The following is a 20,526-nucleotide window of genomic DNA, read 5'->3' on the forward strand; positions in this document are numbered from 1 at the left end:
GGGAAGAGGTCAAAACATCAACACTAATAGGAGTTTGGAAGAAGTTGATTCCAACCCTCAAGGATAACTTTGAGGGATTCAAGACTTCAGTGGAGGAAGTAACTGCTGATATGGTAGAAATAGCAAGAGAAATAGAATTAGAAGTAGAGCATGATGATGTGATTGAATTGCTGCAATCCATGATAAAAGTAACAGATGAGGTTGCTTCTTTTTAAAGAAATTCTACTGTAGGTAAAATGCTATCAAACAGCATTACATGATACAGAGAAATTGTACATGAAAGGAAGAGTCAATTGCTGTAACAAACTTCATTGCCATCTTATTTTAAGAAATTGTCACAGCCATCACAAACTTGAGCAACCACCACCCTGGTCAGTCAGCAGCCATCGATATTGAGGCAAGATCCGCCATCAGCAAAAGGATTATGACTCACTAAGATGATGTTCAGCACTTTTTAGCAATAAAGTATTTTTAAATTATGGTATATACATTGCTTTCTTTAGACATAATGCTACTGCACACTTAATAGACTACAGTAGAGTGTAAACATAACCTTTATATGCACTGGGAAACCAAAAAAATTCCTGTGCTTCACTTTATTGCAATATTTGATTTATTGCAGTGGTCTGGAACTGAATCCAAAACATCTCTGATGTATGCCTCTATTCCTATGAGCTTCAATAAGAGATTGAAGAAAATAGAGGCTGACTTCTTGTTCATATAAAAGGTAGCTCCTCTCCATGTATTGATTCAAGAACCTGGACCATTTTATATTTCTATTCTATTCATCCCTTAAGATCCCTTTGTCATTTGTAACCAGAAAACAAAAGAGAAAGAAAGTACAAAGACACAGGATTTCTCTTAAAATCTCTGGCCTGGAAATAACTCACAGTAGTTTTACTCAAATTAGACAAGAGAGAACTTGGTCCACATATACTGCAAGTGAAGCTGGGAAACGGTTTATCCATATATCCATTACTATACTATAAAAGAATAAAATGCATAAAATGGAAAAGGAAGAGGATGGATTTTGGTAGAGAGCTAATCATCACCATTATTAATTAGAGCCTTGGTTCTTAGATATTAAGAGGAAATAGAAATCAAATATCTTGCTTTAGACTTCTAATAAGTATGTTAGAGTAGGCATAGTATAAAATTCAAATTTATAAAGTAAATGGACAAATAGCTAAAGTATAAATCAGTGAGAAATTGTAGGATAGGTATATCCTGTGTTTAGGTATTTCCATTATTTAAACTAAAGTTTCTAGAAGGAAAATAAGCTAATAAAAACATTATTAAAGTATCTCTTAAACTATCACCTTAAGAGTCATGGCAATAATTTGGAAACCACAGGAAGAATAAGGACTAAGTCCCAATTTTAATAAAAGTTTCACTCAAAAATTAAAATAATTTAAAATATTTTGATATGTGGATTTTCCTTTTGTGGAATACAATAGGGTGTTCCTAATAATAAATAACATTCATAGAAAATTGAATGGTTTATAAATCCCATAAATTATTAGTATAGTGTCATTTATTTTCTAAATATGAAAATTTAACATAGAGCAAGATAATATCTCCTGCTTAATTTAAAATATTTCCTTATGTACAAAGTGGTTCAACTTGAGACATAAATAGAACTCAAGAAGTTTATATTACTTTAGTCCTGTACACAGCGGAAACATTTCTTTAGATGAAAATGAAGAGGAAATAAATGTAATGCATTTTATACCATTGCTAAACTCTAGGTGAGATTCTCATCTAAAAAGAATCCTCAGCAAAAATGTACATATCTTTGAAAATCAGGCCTTCTGATGGAGGAAATGATGAAGTCATAATCACATCAGTGAACTCACTTTGTATTGAAGTTTACAGGTTCATCTAACTTCATTAAGTTTTCCCCCCTTATTATTGCTGAAACAGAAAGATGGCAGGTGAATGTAGAAATTATCCATTAGAGTGAACACGTTTCCATTTCAAAGTATGTTAATTTCATTTCTACTTTGTCAAGTTTAATTTGTCACTGAACCTAAAATGGGATAATTGTGCCAATGTTTAACTTCCCATACATAGTAAAGGTTTTTCCTAATTTTATAAAATTACATTTAGATCCGTTGACACTGCGTAATGTATTACAAGGTAACGTGTTGAGACTTGGTTCCCAACATGTCAAATTAAATCAAAATATAAATTAATTCAATGACAACTCCGTGTTGATATTTGCTCATTATGCTGTAAATAAATTGTGTGTGGAATCTCTGCAATTTAACCTAAAATTATACAAAATACTTTTACATTAAAGCATTATTTGTCTTTAAAAACCTGGATGTTCACTGTGCCAAACCACAGGTGCAGTGATGCTTCATTTATTTACTTTTTTGGTTGGCGAGAGGGTGCAGCAGATGAAGAAGTGAAGACACCTCTAACAACCAGAACTGATTTCAAGGATTCTATCCACTGATAATTCGCTATGAATAGTCAGGATGGAATTGAAACACCTTTGAAAATTAAGGGCACAAATTTTAATACTCAAAATATTTATTTTCTCTCTATCTCCAGCTGTAAGTTATTTGATTAAAAAACAGTTATTCTAATGTAGGATTTTGTTTTATCAGTCACATCTTAGTGTAAATGAAAATATCTCATAGATAAAGGAATTTGTTATGTTAAGCAGGAAAAGAAGGGATGAAGGCTGAAAAGCTGTGATACAAACACATAAATGTTTAGAGGAGGAATGAATAAGCAATGAGTAAGAATAAAGGCAAATAAATTTTAACACTTCTGAATCCTACACTAACTGTTTTACCCTCTGATTATGTCATCTACCATATTACACCATTTACTTAGTATAATTTAGCAATTACTTCCCATTAAAGCATATCTATCACACCTCCCACAAAATGCCTACACTAAAAAATTTAGGGGAAAAAATCATCCACTTAATAGGTAACAAATAAATCTCTTAGAAAATATTTTCAAAATATTTTACACTATATAAATATTTTTGGGTATTTTGTTTAAAATAATTTTATAATACAGCTATTATATTAATATTCTTGAGTATAACTGTGTACTAAATGTCTAAAACATCTTATAGATTTTTATTTTATTTCTAAATAATTCACCAAAATAGGACAAACTAATTAGATTTCCCTCATTACAGCTGTTAAAATAAATTAACACATTTTATTCACAGTGATGTTACTGCCAAAAAGAAATCAGAACTATATAGAATCTGTGTCCAAAGTTGTGTCATATTTAAAGACCAGAAAATTCATATTAATGTTATGTATGAAAATTATTGGTTATTAGGATGAATTTCCCAAGTTCATATATTTGATGAAGTAGTCTTTAAAATCCTATATTTTTATTTAGGAATTTATTTCTCTTGACTAAATCATCTCACCCTTATTCTTTCTGTGTTTGCACTGAGTGAGGTAACTTCAGAAAAAGAATATGGAATTCATCTTTATCTACTTTTGATTTTTTTAAATCTGTAAGAAACATCCTATTTTTGATATTCTGTCAACTTCTTTAATTTTCATAAATTTCCAGTGACTACTGAACCAAAGAAAAGGAAATTAAAACTTAAATCTAAAAATATTAGTTGCAGGGCTTCCCTGGTGGCGCAGTGTTTAAGAGTCCGCCTGCCAATGCAGGCCCGGTCCGGGAAGATCCCACATGCCGTGGAGCAGCTAGGCCTGTGACCCATGGCTGCTAAGCCTGCACCTCCAGAGCCTGTGCTCCGCAACGGGAGAGACCACAATAGTGAGAGGCCCGCGTACCACAAAACAAACAAACAAATTAATTAATTATTAATTAATTAAATAAAAATATCAGTTACAAAAATAAGAGTTCAACATAGAGCCATATTTATAACTCAGAAATACTTTCTAAAAACTTGTCTATTTTTCCAGTCATTGATATACAATTGTCTTTTGTTATGACTACATTAAATTACAAATATTTTTTCATCATTTTGAAGATGTATTTTAATTATAAAGCACAGTACATTGTTATGGTAAAAAGTCAGCTTTCATTACTATTCTGGTAAGTTGCTTTACAGTCATAATTTTATATAATAATTTTAAATATAATTAGTAAGGAAATATTTATTGCTCTTAAAAGGAAGACACCACCAAATACATAAAGATCAAACAATATAACTTCTATAGATTCAAAACAGTTGTGGTGATTCTGATGAGTTATATAGAATCAAATCTAATTCTTCATGAATGCTAAACAATGCATATATATCATACAATACATATCGATAAACAATATTGGTAAAGTATATATTAATTGAATAAATGCAATTTAAATAGTTTTATCAGTTGCATAATAGTTAATTACTTTAAATGTATATTTATTTACAAATACGTATTTTCAGCTTCACTGATCCCTCAATTCACATGGTTTTTTAGTCTTCTTAGGTTATCTAGATATAAAATTATACAATCTGGAATAATAATTATGTATCCTTCTTTCCTCTCAATCCAGCTTCACATGTGACTTGCTAAATTTTCAAGCCAATATTAAATACCATATTTTTTAGATTCTAAGATATATTTTTTTCACACTTCCAAAATGTAGATGAATCTTATATTTGTTATCTACATTTAGTGTGACTGTAGTTTTAAAAAACAAAACTATCATTAAACTGAAGGTATTGTGAGTAACAGGATAATTATGGAATTTATAGTAACTTTTCCTTTCTTGTTTTTAGCTTTAATAATTCTAGTAATTCAACTTTAATTGCAATAATACTAAAGGCTAACATTTATTGAGAACTTAACATGTGCAAAGGGCTGTTCGAAAGGCATTTATTTTTATTAACTTACTTAATCCTCAAAGAGCTGTGAGAAGAGATACTATTTTCATGTATATATTTCTGATGAAGAGACTGCAACGCAAAGACCTGCTAAGGTTTATGCAGCTGGTATATGGTAGAACTTGGGGGTGGGCTGATTGACAATCTGTCTTCGGACAGGCTATGCTATCCAACTTTACTATAGCTGTTAGCTGAGCGTTTACTACAAATAATCTTTGTGTTAAGTTCATAATGCATAATGCCTAATTCTTTAATGACTCTTTCTGTTTAAAACAGTAATGGGCTTTAGCTTCTATCGAGTCAATTTCAACAATTTTCAATAATCATATAAATGGTCTTATTTGTCATACAAATATTTTTTATTGTTTCTCTTCTGAAAACTGGATAAAATATCTATATAAGACAAAAAAAATTCATGTAGATAAAAATATAGAAAAATGCTTAATATAGAGCATATGTTTTATCAGAGTGTTTTATCAATAGTATGAGTATTTTATTTTTATTAACACTTATTATTTATTGTGTTTTTACCTTCATGAATTTTATTCTTACTTTCCATGGGACCAATATTTGTTACTTTTCATCCATTCTGTGAATAAATTATTTTGTTGTAGTATATTATTCTGTTAGTATATTGGCTTTATTGCTCTTTCTTGCAAAGGAAAATGTATTTACAATTATTTGTTTCAGCATTATCAATATTTACCCCTGGACCAATCAGTCCCAGCCAGGGACAGGGTGAACTGGCATACAAATCCTCCTTTTTTTTCTTTACTTTGAAATATATTAAACATGTTTGTAAAATATAAAGACCAACTGAGGAAATTCTTCTTTTTAAAGATACTGTACATCTTTATCCAGGAAGATGGTATTTCTATTCATTTAGTGAAGTTTTATTGCTTTATTGTCATGAAAGATACTCACATTTTTTTTTTTTTTACGATAGGCGGGCCTCTCACTGTTTTGGCCTCTCCCGTTGTGGAGCACAGGCTCCGGATGCGCAGGCTCAGTGGCCATGGCTCACAGGCCTAGCCGCTCCGTGGCATGAAGGCACACACATTTTTATCTGTTGATATATTTTCTAGCTATCTCAAGCTGGTGTATAAAATCTATTTTCTATCACGTCTGCATTTTTTTCTTCATCAGTCTTACAAAATTTTATTTCTGATTATAATAACATCTTTAGATTGAGACGGGGGAGATTTGTATGTAAGCAATTACATGTCCTAAACAGTGACAGTTTGTTGCATCTGGTGAATTTCTTATATCTATTATTTCTTTTTATTTGTCTAACTGCAGTGGTTAAGACTTATAGTACAATGCTGAATAATGTGGTGTAGGTAAATACATTATGATATTCAGGATTTAAAGGAAATCCATGTCACTTTGAAGGGTGCTTTTTTTGTCTGATATATTTCTTCATGTTTAGTAAAATGATTTTCTCTTCCTAAGAGTCTCTTTATTATAAATGGATACTTTTTTTATTTTTTGTGTATATGTTAATGTGTTTGCTTAGCTTTTATACTTTACTCTTTTAATGTGCATATTACATTAAAATATCTTCTAATATTAAACAAAACATGAATTTCTGGGATAACTAAATCTTCATTATTATATATTCTGGTTTTGTTTGATTTTGCTAATATATTGTTCCGGAATTTTGCAACTATGTTTATCACTGAGATTTGTTTATAATTTCATTTTTTGTCCTGAAGTCTTATTTTATTATCTAAAATCTAGTTAAATCTAGCATCACATAAGGAGACATGTATTCTCTCTTTTCTATTCCATGGAAGAGATTGGTAAAGTAAAAATATCTGTGATACAAAATTTTAGAAAAACTCATTTACAAAGCTCTCTGAACTTAGTTCCTCTGAGGGACTCTTTTGAATTTCATAGTTAATTTATTTAATTGCTATATAACTTTTCACTATTTCTACTTCTTCTTGAGATGGCTTTTGAAATTTACTTTTTCTAGGGACATAGACATGTCATCTAAAATTTCAAGTTTAATGGCATAAAATTATTCACACTCATGTATATATATGCTTAGTTGTATAGTTCTTCCCCTTTTTATGCCTTATACAATTTATGTATCTTTATTCTATTGCTTATTATTTTCCTTGATTAATTTGAGCTAGTGGTGTGTCTTTTATTAGTTGTTTCAAAGAACCAACTTTTGGTTTAATGTATCTGTTCTATAGTATGCCTGTTTTCAATCTCATTAAAGTTTGTTTATTTCATTCATTTTATCCTCTTTCATTCTGTCTGTTGCTCTTTTTCTTAACCTTTAAATTAAATACTTAGCTCATTAACTTTCAATTTTATTTTCAATATGAATATTCAATATTATACATTTGCCTTCTAAACACCACTTTAGAAGCAACACCCATATTTAATATGTGGTATTTTAACAATTGTCTACTTTAATATTTTCTAATACCAGCTATATTTGTAACTCATGAGTTATTTAGGAGGGTTCATTTTTGTAATTTCTAATCAAATAAGCATTTTCTTGTAGTTCATTTATTGTTGATTTCTATATAAATTACTTTATGTTCAGGAAATTAGAAAATTTTGAGCAAGCTTAATGATTTTGAATATGGTGAATTTTAATGAAAAGTTCCATGTGTGATTAAAACAAATGAGAATCCCACTAATTTTCAGCTGCACTATTCTTTATTTGGCTATTATAAATAGAAGCAAATTTGTTCATAAAGAAAGATAAATTAAATAAATTATCTTCATAAAGATAAATCTTGTATAATTCATTATTTTAAGGTCTTTGTTACTTGCAGAGAAAAATAATCTTAATAAATACAATCAGGAAGTGATGATAATGGATAAAAAAATAATGTACCTTCCTCTGTGGCATGACAATAATTCAACAAATTTCCATAATATATAACATGAACCTTTCATGACACATTCTATTAAAATTTCTCTATTGAGTTTTATTCTCTATATTTTTCATTTTTTAACTTTATATTGGAGTATAGCTGATTAACAATGTTGTTTTAGTTTTAGGTGTACAGCAAAGTGATTCAGTTATACATATAATTGTATCTATTCTTTTTCAAATTCTTTTCCCATTTAAGTTATTACAGAATATTGAGCAGAGTTCCCTGTGCTATACAATAGGTCCTTGTTGGTTATCTGTTTTAAATATAGCAGTGTGTACATGTCAATCCCAAACTCCCAATCTATCCCTCCCCCAACCCTTCCTGCCTGGTAACCATAAGTTCGTTCTCTAAGTTTGTGAGTCTGTTTCTGTTTTCTCTCTGTATTTTTAAAATGTTTTTTATACTTTGGTCCAAAATAGCAACTCTACATCAAGGTAAATGATAGCTGATATCTTTAAGGTAAATTAGATGCTTCTCAAAAAATGTTATCATTGTCAGACAAATGTCTTTAGCTAATATTGATTTGTGTTATATTTTTAATTATCATAACATTCTGCTTGAAACACAGAACAAGTGTCCAAGGCCAAGTCTATGTAGCATTTGTAACGATTATACCAAATATAATTTATAAATTCATTTGCACTCTAAGAACACTTGCTACCCAAACTGGTTTACATATTTGAAATATGTTGTATATTAAGGACAAATCATGTTAGTTTAACTTTGAGTAGATACTTCACTAGAGACAAAATGTGAAACTACAAATAAGATAGCAGAACGGTCATAGAGTGATTCTTGCCATTTAAGTTACTTATGAGTATAGTGGTTTGTTATGATATCTGAGCTCTTGGATAATCAGTAAATAACAATTATTCTTATATTGTTTTTCAGATACATTGTTGATGAGCATGACAGAAAAGTATGTTTAGAAGAATCCAGAGCATTTCTCTGTAACTGCATATGAACTTATCCAATTTCAAAAAAATTCACTTAAAACTCCCATTTCTTTTTGCATTTTTGAGTGTTTTATTTATATCTAATTGGATAAAATGTGTGTATTTCTCAGACAGAAAAGATATGTCGAGGTAGAAATGTACCTTTCAACTATTCATGGGTACACAAGTACACTGGGGAGATTGTGAAAATGCAGATTGTGATTCAGTAGGTCTGGTAGACCTAAGTTTTTGTTGTTTTTTTTTGGAGGGGGGGAGGTTGAGTAATTTTTATTTAAAATTTTTATTTCCTTGTATCTTTTTTTATTTTTTTACTTCTTTATTAGAGTATAATTGTTTACAATGGTGTGTTAGTTTCTGCTTTATAACAAAGTGAATCAGTTATACATATACATATGTTCCCATATCTCTTCCCTCTTGCGTCTCCCTCCCTCCCACCCTCCCTATCCCACCCCTCCAGGTGGTCACAAAGCACCAAGCTGATCTCCCTGTACTATGCGGCTGCTTCCCACTAGCTATCTACCTTACGTTTGGTAGTGTATATATGTCCATGCCTCTCTCTCGCTTTGTCACAGCTTACCCTTGCCCCTCCCCATATCCTCAAGTCCATTCTCTAGTAGGTCTGTGTCTTTATTCCTGTCTTACCTCCAGGTTCTTCATGACATTTTTCTTTTCTTATATTCCATATATATGTGTTAGCATACGGTATTTGTCTTTCTCTTTCTGACTGACTTCACTCTGTATGACAGACTCTAGGTCTATCCACCTCATTACAAATAGCTCAATTTCGTTTCTTTTTATGACTGAGTAATATTCCATTGTATATATGTGCCACATCTTCCTTATCCATTCATCTGATGATGGACACTTAGGTTGCTTCCATCTCCAGACTATTGTAAATAGAGCTGCAATGAACATTTTAAAACTCCCATTTCTATACGAGCTTGTTCTTTTCATGATCACCAACATTTGAAGTGAAATCAGCATTAAAAAAACAACAACTTGGGTTTGTTTAAACAATAAAATTAACTCATACTGGTAAACAATGTTTTATTCTTGTACGTTTTATTATGTATTATGTTTGTCAGTCTCTCACTAAAGGAAGGTAGGAAATGAAAGATGAAGCTGGACTTCATTAAGCTGATTTTTGATTTAGATAATATAAAGCAATTACAATTAATGGAGGTATATCATCTTGGACAAAGATATTATTCTTGTCATCATCATACCTACCAAAAAAGCCAGGAAATTCATGACGAATATCCTAGGGAAAATTGATATATACATACATATATATTTGTGTATATATTTTTCTCCACTTAAAGTAAGCTAGTCTATATCATATTTAGAAACGATAGATATTTTTTACTGTTTTTGCAGTCTGTGTATTTAATACAGATGCATGCATACAACTCTCCTTATGCACTTGAAGTTGTAATAGCCTTAGGCTAATTTAACGGGATAGATTGTATTACTTTTCAAAATATGCTTTACCTATTCCCGAGCTCTAGAAATCAGTTTTGACTCAGTGACTTTCCTGGGGCAATAAAACATGACTGGCTATTATGAATGTGTTCCTAAGAGCTTTGAGAGTCATTGAGGTTCCTACCTGAACTTTACTTTTTCTTCTCAGAGCTCAACAATGGCCCAGATAGAGACTAATCCATCTGCCCAAGTCCCAGAGTGAAAACAGATGGAGCTGATACACAGTAGGACCTCAATGGATATGTAACAAACAGGTGACTGCAAGGCATTGCTCATTCTTCCCTTTTTTAATATGAATAGTTATTGTAGTTATCTTTTCCCTTTCCAACACTGTAAATTGAGTGTGTATGTGATATGACTTGTTATTTTAGTTCATAAATCTCTAGATCAGGAGATTCCACATCCAGAACCAATGTAGAGCTCATCGTGATACTCTGCACTTTAAGTCTGGTGCTGATATGGATGACTTTTAAGTTATCTCTTTTGGGAAAGAGGTGAGGGTATGTCACATGCAGAAAGAAGGTAAAAGAATATATGTGATGACAGGAATAAATTGTGGAAGAAGATATCATTCTTCAAATTATTTGCCATTCTTTCTTAGTGGAGGGTAGATCATGAATTTGCTCTAGTCATTGAAGTGAGCATAAGTGGCATATGTCATTTCTAAATAGAAGCTTCATAATCCATCATGTAGTGCTAGCATGCTTTCCTTTCCTTCTGCCACCATAAAAGCACTATCCCATTTAGAGACTGCTCCATCAGCTAAGAACCTAGAATGAAGACATGGGCAGCAGTACTACAGGTAGCATGTAACACGAGTGAAAAATAAATATTTGTTGTTTTAAGACATTAAAATTCTGGGGTCATTTATTAATTGCAGGATATTTTAAACTAGGCTGAATTATGTATGCATGAAGTAATCAAAACCCAGTATTCTGAGTGGGAATTATCCCTTCCAAGTGGAAAATGAGGACTCAGCCCCAGGAATAGCACAGATAAGAATATTAAGATGCATGCTTCCCTGGTGATGCAGTGGTTATGGGTCCGCCTGCCAATGCAGGGGACATGGGTTCAAGCCTTGGTCCAGGAGGATCCCACTTGTTGCAGAGCAACTAAGCCTGTGTGCCACAACTACTGAGCCTGCGCTCTAGAGCCCGCGAGCCAAAACTACTGAGTCCACATGCCACAACTACTGAAGCCTGTGTGTCTAGAGCCCATGCTCGACAACAAGAGAAGCCACCACAATGAGAAGCCTGTGCACCTCAACGGAGAGTAACCCCGGCTCGCCGCAACTAGAGAAAGCCCGCATGCAGCAACGAAGACACAACACAGCCATAAATAAATAAATATTAAAAAAAAAAAAAGAATATGGGGCTTCACTGGTGGCGCAGTGGTTGGGGGTCCGCCTGCTGATGCGGGGAGTGCGGGTTCATGCTCCGGTCTGGGAAGATGCCGCGGAGCGGCTAGGTCCGTGAGCCATGGTCGCTGAGCCTGCGCGTCCGGAGCCTATGCTCCGCAATGGAAGAGACCACAGCAGAGAGAGGCCCGCCTACTGCAAAAAAAAAAAAAAAAAAAAGAATATGAAGATGCATCTATCACTTGTCTTTCCAGCTTACTCTAATCTTTCTTATCTTTGATGATTAGCTGATAATGGATATATGGACAATTTTGATATGAGAAATATTCTGATAACTATCTCCCTCCATTTATTTTCCCAATGTTTTTAATTATTTCTGATTCATCTTTTTAAAACCTCATTTGAACTTGACCCACGTGTTCCCAAGCTAACATCATTTATACTGAGCAAAATTTGGTTAAATATCCGATCTTTGCATCTCATAAGGCATAGCCATTTTTCAGTGGAAAATTAGAAAGATATCTCCTGGAATAATATGTGTTGTTTTCCTAACCTAAAAATATAATCCTTTGAGACATGACCATCATCATAATTCTTAAAGGAATATTTTAGGACATCTTAATCAGCTAACACCTATTAAGCTTCTAATACTCCATAATGCATACATATTAACATTTTTTATCCTAGTACATCATGATAGAATTTGTGATAAAATTATTTTTCTACAAATGTTAGTATTTTACTATAGTTCTCTAAAAGTGTAAGCAATGTGAAAAGATCTGGGAAAATGTAACCTCTAAGTATTTTTTTATTTCTTTCATCAAAAAATATATTGTGAGAAACTAATATGTATAGGATACACTGGTAAATGCTGGGAATTTGAATCAGCATAAGATACATTTTGCTCTTAAGAAATCCTTAGCATTTTGTGGGCAAGACAAAAAGATTACAGCCTAACATATAGAACAGGTTTAATGCCAAGTAATTGGTATGAATAGAAATTTCTATAGCTTTCAAAGGAGTGAATGATATCCATGTATAGGAAGAGCAATTTACTTCACTTATTATCATAATCTCCAGGTCCATCCATGTTGCTGTAAATGACAGTATTTCATCCTTTTTAATGGCTATGCAATATTCCATTGCATATATGTGCCATATCTTCTTTATCCATTCACCTGTCGATAGACACTTAGGATGCTTCCATGTCTTGGCTATTGTAAACATCACTGCAATGAACATTGGGGTGCATGTATCCATTCGAGCCATGGTTTTCTTCAGATATATCATACTAAGTGAAGTAAGTCAGACAGAGAAAGATAAATATCATGTGATATTACTTATATGTGGAATCTAAAAAAAAAAGGTACAAATGAAATTACCTACAAAACAGAAACATACTCACAGACTTAGAGAATGAACCAGCAGGTTACCAGCAGGGAAGGGTGGGGTGGAGGGATAGATTGGGAATCTGGGATTGACAGGTATACACTGCTACATTTAAAATAAAATGTGTTTCCATTAAAAAAATATTTCACCTGTAGAAAAAAAAAGTATAGAAAGAGTGAGTAAAGATTTTATGGAAGGAATGAGATCAAGCTCTATTTGAAGTTTGGGTAGGATACAAGCAAATGAAGTAAAGAGATAAAAGTTTTTTTGAAAGTAAAACCTTGAAGATAAAATATTCTTCATATTTTTCGGGAATCTCAAGACCCCTTTGGCTAGGACAGATCATTTGTGAAGGGGAAGAATGAAATATAAGGAGCCACTGAAAGTTTTCATAATGGGATGGCATCTAAAGTAATACTCATATTAGATTAAAGGGCTGAGGAGCCTTTCTTTTGAAGTTATTACCAAGGAAGAATCAACATGGTTTGATGACTAAAGAATAATCAGTGAAGAAGGTACACTCAGTAATCACACAGAGAGTGTTGTTTTTCCTACAGAGTGGTAAAATAAATAGATGACAGGTCTATTTTAGGAGAAACAATAGATTGGTGGAATGCAACAGATGGAGGAAGAATAGTTTTGAGTTCATGATAGTTTGAGTTTAAGGTGCTAGTAAGTTATTCAAATAGAGGCGTACAGTATAATTAATTGTATATATTAAAGAATAACTTTGGATAAGAAGTCAGACTTTAAATATAGATGTAGGAGTCATTACATAGTCATTTTTATAGAAGTGAACACTCAGAGAAGTGCATTAAAAGAAAGAGAGCTAGAGATTTATTATAAAGAATAAGAAGAGAACTCCATTAAAGAGACTGAAAAGAAACTGTGAAAAGGGATAAGAGGAATGAGAGAAAATATTGTCAAGAATATAAGGGAACACACAATTTTCAAGTGTGAGTCATCAACAGTGTCAACACATCCTAACATCTTATAGAAGACAGGGGTGAAGACAACAAATAAAAGGCAGTTAAATTATGATGTACTTAGAAAATGAGTAACAACTATAAATATGATGAGTAAGGTGTAGTCAGGATGATGAGTGGATCAAATAAACTGAGTATGATGCTCATTAGATTTTAGGGATTGCAAAATTGTTAGACTGTCAGTTATTCCCTATGGTGGCTGCCAACTGGTTATCATCAGAAAATAATTGCTGGTGAGTGGAGCGTAGCTACTTTAATAAATATCATAACTGCAGAGTATACATCTAAATTTGTATTTTTAACTTGTATGTATTTACTAAAGTAATATAAGAATTTGTGTAAAACCCAAATAAGATAGTTAAAAATCAAATATAACACCATCTTGTCTCATCCCTCCACATATTCACTTCTTGCAACTGTTTCGCCTTGGTGATTACACCCATATTTTTCAATAACATTTATGTTGGTATTTTTTCTTTTATCAACTTATTAAATGAGTTTGCCCTTTTTGTATGATGTATTCAACCAGACGCACTTTATTTTTTAACCCCGAGCATAGCTACATCACCAAGTTTATATGCTCTATTGCTTAGTTTGGCTACATTTAAATGTTGCTTACAATTTTTATTTCTTATGCCACAGAATATGTATGGTATTATTGACACTAAAGATTAAAATATTAAGACATGGATATCAATAACTTTCTAATTGTCTTTCTCCCTTTGCTATCCAATTGTGTCATGTGCACTTTTACTTTCATATTTTCAAGACTGATCCCATTAAGCCAGTAAAATTAGGTTCTCTGTTCTTTGACTTAACGTTGATTTTAAAATGTGAAATGAATGTATTTTCATTTTATTGTAAGTATTATTGATTATGGTAATGTTGAGAATTCTACTATGATGTTCAATTAGTAGAAGGTTTTATCTGTGTTTCTTGCAGTTACTAATTGCCTTTAAGAAAAATAATCAATTTGCTTTTTTTAGGTACTCTATATTTTCAAACTGTACCATTATGTTATCTAAATCTATGCAGATCATCTTCCCAGAGCAATCTTTCTTTTTGCCCCAATCTTAACATTTAAACCTGTGTACAAGTTTAATTCTGGATTTTTCTTCATTGCTTTACAGGTTTAAATCCACTTTTTGATTTTTGTTAATTAGCTCATTTTACTGAAGTACCTCTTAAAATAACATGCTAAGAAGGATGCATGATAAATAAGTCTTATGATTTCCTAAATGTCTAAAAAAGGTTTTCAATCCATTTTCACACTTGATTGATAATTTTCCTAGGCATCAAAATTATCAGTAGAAAAGTAAAGAATCTGGGAGGCATTCTTCACTGTCCTCTCAAGTCCACCGTTGCTGCCAAAATTGTGAAGTAAGTCAGTTTAATCTCCTTTCTTTGTAGGTGATTTGTTTTGTTTCTGACTTGTTTTGCTTTTTTCATTCTGGAATTTCACAATCTTCTATTTAGCCTTGGTGTTTCCAACTTTCCCAACACAGTGAATAGGTATTTCAATCTAACTAGGTCTTTTAATGTATAGTATTGTGATCTTCAGTCTGGGAAATTCTCTGCATTATTTTTTTGATAATTTCTTCTTATGTTTCCTCTATTCTCTCTTTCTCAAATACCTATTAGTTGGATATTTAACCTCCTGCTTTAATTATCTATATTTGTAATTTTAAAATAATATTTCCTGACTTCCTTTGTCTTATATATCTCTGGGATATTTCCTTTTCCTCATCTTCCAACCATTCCATTATGTTTTAATTCTACACTCACACTAAACATTTAAATGTTTCTTTCTTTTGTTCTAATCATTCCTTTGTTATTGCATCTCATTCCTGTTTTGTATTTTTCTTTTTGTGGAGATACAATATCTTCCTGAATCTCTCTAATACTACAAATTTAAATGTTAGATATTTTAAAATTTCCTTTTGATCCCAAAATTAGCACTGCTACACCAAAGTCATTTTGTATGTTTGAGAGCATTGGGTTCTTACGTATTACAAATTTTGATGTAAAGCCTGGTGATCTTCAGTCCCAAGAATTAGAAAATAAAGAGCAGAGTGTAACTTCTAAGTAGTTTACACTGCTTATTGATTATTACTCTCAAGAAGATAGGGACCTCATGCTTTTGGGCTCTAAAATAAGAATATTCTGAGGCTCTCATGTCCATTCTAATTATCTTAGTTCTTCTTCAGAGAGTTCATTCAATTTTTTAGTGATGAGTGAGTAGTGTTAAATGTCTGGAATGAAAAGAGGTGACTATTCAATCATTTCACCTATTGATTTGTAATTAATCCACATCCCCCCCATCTTTCCATCCTCATTCTTTATTTGGCTTGTCAAACACCCACCCCCTTCCCCAACCTAAGGTCCACAGAGAACTTCTGTCACACCCTTGGCTACAGCCTCCTACTTACTTACCTTAGCCTGCAGCTTTGACTTCATCAGTAACTATTCCTCATCTCTCTTTTAGTATATCTTAAGAATGTTGAATTCTTTTTCTTGTCATCACCGCTTTTCTTCAGCATTGTGAATTTAAACCATTTTTATTTCATTAATATCATCTTAATGGCATCTCACAAGGAAAGAAAGTTAAAAATGTGTGATCTTTCTCTCAGATCCAGAAATGCACATTTTCCATTAAAAAAAAATTTAAAGATTAGCCATAAAACAAATGATGATTTAATTGACCTTATTGGAATGATGAAGGTTATTTTGGCTAAGATATATGACTAAGCTTTGCAGACCAAAATTGATATACAGTGCCTACAATATTACATGTCTTTAATAAGTATTTTTTATTAGCTGGGGAAGTTAATATGTCTTTTAATAGAATATTAAAGTTAAGTTAATATGTCTTTTAATAGAATATTCTCTAGAATAAGGAGATCAAATTAGCAAGGAAGGAGTTTCTTTTCATTTTACACGTCTTAGGCATTATATCTCCTATGATATATCAAAACCAATATTTCCACATGTGACTATATTCAGTCTGTAGCATCATTGCTTTCCTTAGTGACCACCAGGATAGATTAGGATTATGTAACTTGTCTTTCCATATGCAACTCTCAAAACTGAGTGCTTGCTCAGAGACTTCTTGTCTTTATTACTTTACCCTATTTTTCTCTTTGTTAAATAGGAATTTGAATATGTATTATAAAATAACGTAAGGTTTAACAATGCTCCATGATCTCTTCCACTCTGGTTCCATGTCTGCCACTCCCAGATGCACACGTGAAAGTTCTAAAATGCCAAAGGGCAAGTAGTTCTTACACACCAGGCTGTTATATGAATCCTTTTGTAGATAGTTTCCTCTCTCTTGATTTCCTTCCCTTGAAGTTCCACACTCCTAACCACTTTTCTCTCTACTACTTGATAAGCTCTATGTTCAAAACTCAACTTAGGCAGCACGGTACCACTCCTCAACCCTACCCCACCCCCAACAGACATCTCATAAACTCCAGTAGCTTTCTCTGATCCTTCTCCATCTCCCACAGCTCCTGTGCATGTCTATTCAAGGTTCCTACTACATGGTGGTGAATATCCATTTATGTGACTTTCAGCCTCCCCTTTTAGATGTAAGACAAGGGTCTCACAGTGTACTCATATTAAAATCAACTGGAGAGCTTTAAAAATTAAGCCAATCACCATCCACTGGGATGGGGCTCATAAGACTCCAAAGCTCCCCAAGTGATTTAATGTACACAGGGAGGAAAACTATTACTATTAGACCTCAGGAAGAGCAACAATTTTTTTTTTTCAGTACGCGGGCTTCTCACCGTTGTGGCCTCTCCCGTTGTGGAGCACAGGCTCCAGATGCGCAGGCTCAGCGGCCATGGCTCACGGGTCTAGCCGCTCCACGGCATGTGAGATCTTCCCGGACCGGGGCACGAACCCATGTCCCCTGCACCGGCAGGCGGACTCTCAACCACTGCACCACCAGGGAAGCCCATAGCAAAATATTTTATTTGTCTTTGAAACTTCAATCACTGATACAGTGCCTAACACACAGTGATTACAATATTAAAAGAATACAGTTTCAGCACATCAAATTTCATTATTCAAAATTAAATGGATTCAAAGTATACTTTAAACTTATAATATTTCAAAACATTGAAAATAAACAGCTATATTTTACCAAGTAATTCAGGTTCATATTTGGAAAACATTGCTAAAGATAATTTAATAATGAAACACACAAATTAATCCATGAAGAAAACATTACATTCAAAGAAGTATATCTGGGGAGACCTTCAAATGGCAGAGGAGTAAGATGTGGAGATCACCTTCCTCCCCAAAAATACATCAGAAATACATCTACATGTGGAACAACACCTACAGAACACCTACTGAAAGCTGGCAAAAGACCTCAGACTTCCCAAAAGACAAGAAACTCCCCACATACCTGGCCATGTGGCTGACAGGGTCTTGGTGCTCTGGACGGGTGTCAGGCCTATGCCTCTGATGTGGGAGAGCAGAGTTCAGGACATTGGTCCACCAGAGACCTCCCAGCTGCATGTAATATCAAATGGCAAAAGCTCTCCCAGAGATCTCCATCTCAACAATAAGACCCAGCTCCACTCAACAACCAGCAAGCTACAGTGCTGTACACTGTATGCCCAACAGCTAGCAAGACAGAAACACAACCACACCTATTAGCAGAGAGGCTGCCTAAAATCATAATAAGGTCACAAACACCCCAAAACACACCACAGGACTTGGTCCTGCCCACCAGAAAGACAAGATCCAGCCTCATCCACCAAAACACAGGCACTAGTTTCCTCCACCAGGAAACCTACACAACCCACTGAACAAAACATAGCCACTGGGGCAGACCCCAAAATCAATGGGAACTATGAACCTGCAGCCTGCAAAAAGGAGACTCCCAAAACAGTAAGTTAAGCAAAATGAGAAGACAGAGAAACACAGATGAAAGAGCAAGGTAAAAATCCACCAGACCAAACAAATGAAGGGAAATACGCAGTCTACCTGAAAAATAATTCAGAGTAATGATAATAAAGATGATCCAACATCATGGAAATAGAATGGATAAAATACAAGAAACATTTAGCAAAGAACTAGAAGAACTAAAGAGCAAACAAACAATGATTAAAATCGCAATAAATGAAATTAAAAATTCTCTAGATGGAATCAAGAGCAGAATAACTGTGGCAGAGAATGGATAGGTGACCTGGAAAATAAAATAGTGGAAATAACTACTGCAGAGCAAAATAAAGAAAAAAGAAAGAAAAGAATTGAGGACAGTCTTAGAGACCTCTGGGACAACATTAAATGCAGCAACATTCGAATTATAGGGGTCTCAGAATAAGAAGAGAAAAAGAAAGGGACTGAGAAAATATTTGAAGACAATATAGTTGAAAACTTCCCTAATATGGGAAAGGAAGTAGTCAATCAAGTCCAGGAAGTGCAGAGACTCCCATACAGGATAAATCCAAGGAGAAACATGACAAGACACATATTATTCAAAATATCAAAAATTAAATACAAAGAAAAAAATATTAGAAACAGCAAGGGAAAAACAACAAATAATATAAAAGGGAATCCCCATAAGGTTAACAGCTGACGTTTCAGGAGAAATTCTGCAAGCCAGAAAGGAGTGGCAGGACACATTTAAAGTGATAAAGGGAAAAACCTACAACCAAGATTACTCTAACCAGCAAGGATCTCATTGAGATTTTTTTTTAATTTTATTTTTTTTATACAGCAGGTTCATATTAGTCATCAATTTTATACACATCAGTGTATAAACATCAACACTAATCACCCAATTCATCAAACCACCACCCCCACCATCCCACCGCTTTCCCTGATTGCTGTCCATATGTTTGTTCTCTACATCTGTGTCTCAATTTCTACCCTGAAAACTGGTTCATCTGTACCATTTTTCTAAGTTCCACATATATGCGTTAATATACGATATTTGTTTTTCTCCTTCTGACTTACTTCGCTCTGTATGACAGTCTCTAGATTCATCCACATCTCTACAAAAGTCCCAATTTCATTCCTTCTTATGGCTGAGTAATATTCCACTGTATATATGTACCACATCTTCTTTATCCATTCAACTGTCGATGGGCATTTAGGTTGCTTCCATAACCTGGCTATTGTAAATAGTGCTGCAGTGAACACTGGGGTGCATGGGTCTTTTTGAATTATGGTTTACTCTGCATATATGCCCAGTAGTGGGATTGCTGGATCATACAGTAACTACATTTTTAATTTTTTAAAGAACCTCCATACTGTTCTCCATAGTGGCTGTATCAATTTAAATAACAACCAACAGTGCAAGAGGGATCCTTTTTCTCCACACCCTCCCTAGCATTTGTTGTTGGTAGATTTTCTGATGATGCCCATTCTAACTGGGGTGAGATGATACCTCATTGTAGTTTTGATTTACATTTCTCTAATAGTTACTGATGTTGAGCAGCTTTTCACGTGCTTCTTGCCCATCTGTATGTCTTCCTTGGAGAAATGTCTATTTAGGTCTTCTGCCCATTTTTGGATTGGGTTTTTTGTTTATTTAATATTGATCTGCATGAGCTGTTTATATATTTTGGAGATTAATCCTTTGTTTGTTGATTCATTTGCA

Source organism: Leucopleurus acutus (genome assembly GCF_964270905.1).
Source record: "Leucopleurus acutus genome assembly, chromosome: 17".
NCBI lineage: Eukaryota > Metazoa > Chordata > Mammalia > Artiodactyla > Delphinidae > Leucopleurus > Leucopleurus acutus.